Here is a 6000-nt window from a genome sequence, read left to right on the forward strand (position 1 = left end):
GGGATATCAAAGGCATTACATATCTCATGGAACACTGTGCAAACCATCAAGAGGTGGAGGCAAGGCACCACCAGGACATAGCAAAGATCAGGACGCCCCTCCAAAACTGATGACAGGCCAAGGAGGAAGCTCATCAGAGAGGTCAACAAGAGGCCAACGGCAACCTTAAATGAGCTGCAGGACTTTCTGTCAGTAACTGGCCACTCCCTGCATATTACAACCATTATGCGTATTCTCCACTAGTCTGACCTGTTGGGGAGGGTGGCAAGACTGGAGCCATTTCTCACAAAAAACATCCAAGCTTGTCTACATTTTATAAGAAAACGCATTCAATCTCTCACAACCATGTGGGAAAGTGTCTTACAGTCCGCTGAGACCAAGGTGGAACTTTTTGTCCTGAATCTCAAAAGATATGTTTGGTGCAAAGCCAACACGGCTCATCACCCAAAGAACACAGAACCTGTCACGCATGGTGGGGCTATGGAGCTGCTTCTCTTCAGCGGGGACAGGGATAAAGGGGAACCTCATAAGCTCCAAATATCAAGAGATTTTGGTACGAACTCTGCTGCCCTCTGCCAGTAGCCGAAGTTGAAGAAGAGTCACCTTTCAATACGACAACAATCCGAAGCACACAGCTCAATCATCCACGGAGTGGATTAAAAAAGGAAGATCAATGTCCTGGAATGGCCCAGTCAGAGCCTGGAGTGCAATCCTATAGAGAATCTGTGCACTGACCCACAGAGGGCTGTGCGCAGGAGATCCCCTCGCAGTGTGACAGCATGAACTCTTCTGCCAAGAGTAATACTATTGCAAAATCCAGGAGTGCGAAGTCGATAGAGACGTATCCAAGCATACTTAATGCTGTAATCCAAGCAGAAGGTGCCTCCACTAAGTATTAGTGAAAGGCTGTGCACACTTATGCAACCAAGGCATTGACATTTTTTTATTTGTTATTATTTGTCCAATAAATTATCCATTTATCCAAGGTCTTGTAACCCACGATATTTATTAAAGGTGAGAAAAGATCTGACAGGATATGTCTTGATTTCAGCCTTTACATCAACAAAAGCTGCATTAAGGGTGTGTAGACGTTTGAAAAAGATCGTATTATTATAAGATTATTATATTATTATTGTCATGGTTCCCAGTCTATACCCTCTATCACCTCTAGAGGCCACTGTTTCCCTGCCTTTCTCTCCCCTCACTGCTCTCTTCTATCTATCATTCCATTAACATTCTTCTCAGCCATGTGCACGCTTGTTCCTTACCTCTGCTTCTGTTGGCCCTGCACCTGCCTTCCCAGTTCCTGCTCCCCTTCTTAAACCCCTCACTGCCCTCACTTGGGGCAAAGTTTCGTCAGTACTCCTGTGATTCCAAGCCTCGTCTCCTCGCTCAGCCCTGATTTGCCACCTCCACAAGTTCTGCACCTGGGTCCCCTTTTCCCGTGCCCTGCGGTCCTTGAGACCACGACAATTATTTTGTTATTCAAAAAACACTTATTTTATATTTGTCGATATATCCAACACGGTGTCCTCCCCTAACCTCTACTGGTGAAGGGTGAAGTCTTGGCCATGTGCGTAGCAGCTCAGTGGCATCTGTGACACGTGTCCTCTCTGAACACAGAGCCCAGTGTCCTCTACTGAGGGGATCAGTTACACTTTTTGCAATTGCCAGCAGAGTGGAAAAAAACTCTGTTCTCCAGGGACCAGGTCTCTCAGCCCAGTCCTTTCATGACTAGAGGTGGATGCCGGAGGTTGCGAGTTAATCAGAGCCATGGCTTGACATCTGTATCCTCGTCTGGCCCATCTAGTCAGACAGGCGGTGCTTCTTCTCTCTGCCAGTTCATTCGCTCCGAAAGAGTAACTGACGTGTAGCAACACCGCAGAGACGGACAGGAGATACTGCAGAGCCACTGCACTGGGACACTAATGGGCTCGTTTGAGAATATGTTTTCTTGCTGCTTCTTTTTCTGTTTGTATTTCCATTGGAAACTGAAACATGGCAGCTGTCTTTCTGATTAAACGTGTATTAATCACACACATTTCTCTGACAGAATCCCTCTTCTCCCAACACACCAGCCCTCGGTGTGCGACACGCTGGGCTCCTAAGGGTTAAGACTAGACTGCTGTCAGTGTAAACATCACCGCAGGCCTGCCCTACTAAAACTGTTACGTTTTGTAATAAATGACCTTCGCTGGAAAAGTAAAACAAGCAAATTGCCATTGATTGAAAACAAAGTAAACACTCAGATGTTATTGAGGTTTTTCAAATAAACACATTGTGCGTCTCGCAAACAAATATGGGAACCGTTAGGTCTTGAAATAGTCCAAGCGGCCCTGTTCATTAACAGAGGAGTAAAGGTCTCGGTATAATGTTGCTTTTAGCGGGGCTTGAGATAGTAACGAGGGGAGCTTTGTGTACCTGGTGTGCATCATCCATTTGTGGTTAGAGCTTCACTGAAGCTTTATTTACAAAAGTGAGCTTGATCAAGGGAAATTAAATAAACAAGAGCTTTATCTGAGCAGAGGGATAATTGTGGTGACTTCGGAGTTTATGCATCATCAGTGTAAAAACGCTGAGATAAATTTACCGCTGTAAACACACAATAGCATGGAGTGTCCACAGGGTTGCTCGTTAAGGAGGCTGACACTTTCTTTTTTGTCTTCGTCCTGCACTCTTTAAAGTGTGTGAAGAGGACGGGTGGGAAGCAGATCTCTCTGAGAAACATGGCGCCCCTTTCACCGACTGCGAAACTCAAGAGCAGCTCTTCCTGGATCGAAGCTGAGGAGCCATCGGGGGGGTCAGTAATGAGGCCTGTGGAAGTGCTCTGAAATGGGAAATGTAAGCCCTGTGCATCTGTGGGCAGCTGCTCCGAAACAATTACGGACGCACAAATGTGACACCTGAGCCCCAGATGAACATGCAGAAGAGTCAAAGCAGGCTCTGTGCTCAATCCCATTATCATCGTCAGTTCGTTATCAATCTCTCTGTCACTCACGGTCTCGCATCCATCAGGGCTCACGGTTCAACTCCGAGTGTTACATGCTGTCACCTTTCAACAGACACATACCTTCTCCCTCACCTCCATGTGTGTGTAACATCCACATCCATTCTTCCAGCACAGCAGCTCGGCACGAGGACGGACACAACCACCTTTCCACTCCGTTTACATCGATTCACTGTCGGCCACACGCAATCACAGTCATCTACAATAGACCACGGTGCTGTAACGAGCTCTTGTGTGTCCAGAACCCCCATCCAAACTTCCCCCGTCAGCTCAGATTCATTTCTTCTCCGCTTGGGTGTCATGGCACATTGACATTATTCTCTGGATCTGGGAATTCCCTGCGTCCTGTAACCAGAGCCCAGCTGGTTGAGCCAGAGATCCGTGTCTTTCCCAGTACGTGCGCTCATCTGAGAACGGAGTGCTTTTTTTCATGGTGTAAGTTAATTATATGAGAAACACAGTAACTGCACTTAGGGGCACAGAAATCAGGTCATCATTTTCCACCAGATGTCTTTGTTTAATTTCCTTCTTTGTTTCACTGCTTTGACATGATGCTGTAGATCAAAACATAATCAGTGAAGGCAGCCCATCACCCAAGAAAGACTTTATTATTATTAGGTTTCTTTCTTTATTCTTTACAGTTATTTTCACCCCTGACAAGCTTTAACTACCCTATAAAGATGACAGGTTCATAACATGTCAAGTGAAGGCAGGAGTGGGATCTGACAGCCCTCCCAGCCCCGAGCCCTCACCCGTCAATCAGAGAGCACTGGAGTCGGCCAATAAAGCGCCAGCTGAGAGCTGTGTGTAACAACATGTGGCAACTCTTTTCATAACATCTCTAAGAATGCTGCTAAGGCTCTGTATTCTACCAACAATGTGCTGCAGCCCACAGCACGGTGAGAACACACCCTGATCGATCTTTACTGTCCCTAAACCGACAGCTCTAACCAGGGTGAGAGCCACAACCCAGTAGGTAGTGTAGGTCATCAAACAGTTGGTGTGCAGAGATGTGTCCAATTCTACCAATTAAGCAAACAATCGCTCCAGTGTGCAGGTGGTGGTGGTGGTGGGCGGTGTTGCCCACAGCAGTGAAGACCTCTGTGATTTGTAAAGAGAAAAGCCTGGCAACAAAAGTGGGCAAAGAAAACAAGTATTTCTCTAAATTACTTGTGAAGATGAATGTGTTTAATAAACTAAAACAAGCTGGTTGCACTTTCACTGGCCGCCCGGCTCACCGCCCCACTGTCCCAGGAGACCGGTGCCCAGAAAGGGAGAGGGACCAGGGACAACAGTCATTGTTGGCCATCCAGGTGAAAGCAGATTTCCTAATCAGGAGAGGGGGCCCAGCTCCCCCAGGAAACTCTGCAAGTCCTACACCAACGAGACCCACTTGGATACTTGACACTTCCCACGAAGATCAAACCCTGGGGAACTCTGAACCATTCACACTAACAAGCTGGACCGTAAGAATACAGCTAAGGACACGGCTACACAGATAAGCTCTGTAAGCTTGTAACTTAATTTCTTAAATACAGTTTCATTTAACTCACATCTAGTGTTTAGGACCTACATCATGGTCAATGTTGGGTGTATATATACAGACGGGTGACAAATTAAAGGAAAAACCTGAATAAATGAGTGGAGGAACATAACGAATACAGATGCCTCCAAACAGGTGTACTGCATGACACAATTAAGCAATTAACATCCCATCATGCTCTGTGCATGTATACAAATGCTGAGCAGGCCCGGCTGACCTCGATTGTGGATCAAGATGGCAAGAGGAAAGGATGTAAGTGACTGTGAAAGAGGGGTCAGTATTGGGGCACGAATGGCAGGAGCTTCAGTCACACAGACGCTAAACTGGCTCCTGTTCTGGACAAGTGGGCGAGTGCATGTGTGGGACACCAAGAGAACGGGACAGGCCTGACTGCTGGACCCCTACAGTGAGGGGGTCCGGAGGCTCTGTTATGCTGTGGGGGGCATTTTCCTGGCATGGTTTGGGTCCACTTGTCCCCTTAGAGGGAAGGGTCACTGCAAATCATGACACAGTTATTCTGAGTGATCACCTTTATCCTGTGGTGACACATTTCTATCCTGGTGGGGGTGGTCTCTTCCAGGATGACAATGCACATCCACAGGCACGAGGGTCACTGAATGGTGTGATGAGTATGAAAATGGGAGATTCTGGACTGACGTGTTAGACAGCGCTCTCCACCACCATCATCAAAACCCCAAATGAGGGAATAGCTTTTGGAAGAATGGTGTTCATCCCTCCAGTAGAGTCACAGACTCATAGAATCTGTGTCAAGAGCATTGAAGCTGTTCTGGTGGCTCGTGGTGCCCAACACCTCACTGAGACACTTTATGCTGGTTTTTCCTTTAATTTGTCACCTGTCTGAATGTATACATCTACACACACATAATAGTTAAATAGATAACTCATATATATATATATATATATATATATATAAATATAAAAATCTTAAGTTTAACTTCTTTAACTTAAGCTTTTAAGCAGCCAGAAGTCGTTTACTAGGATGTATTTAACTAAAATATAATGAACAACTCACGAGAGAGAGCTGAAATAAATAAATATATTTACATCTTAAGTTTAACTCTCACAAGCTTTTAAGCAGCCAGAAGTTGTTTACTACAAAATGTCATTAAACAGAATTACCACAAGCTTTATAATTATTATTTTTTAAGTATTATTATTTTTAATCCTCAGACCTAACATTATGTGTTTCCAGAGATTGAGAGGGGTTTGTCTAGGAAACTCACTCAACTGAGTTAACACTTTTTCACATCCTGACTTAAAGGTTGGACCACAAGACCATTGATGGTCGAGACTGGGGGGCATCACAGACGATAGTCATTGTTGATCTTATGTAGGGGTCTGAACTGGGACTGATTATAGACTATAATAATAGATACACGTGTGTAGAGGTAAAAACATGCGGCTTTATTTCTTCTCCATCTTACTCTCT

Source organism: Amia ocellicauda, chromosome 4 (genome assembly GCF_036373705.1).
Source record: "Amia ocellicauda isolate fAmiCal2 chromosome 4, fAmiCal2.hap1, whole genome shotgun sequence".
NCBI classification, from domain to species: domain Eukaryota; kingdom Metazoa; phylum Chordata; class Actinopteri; order Amiiformes; family Amiidae; genus Amia; species Amia ocellicauda.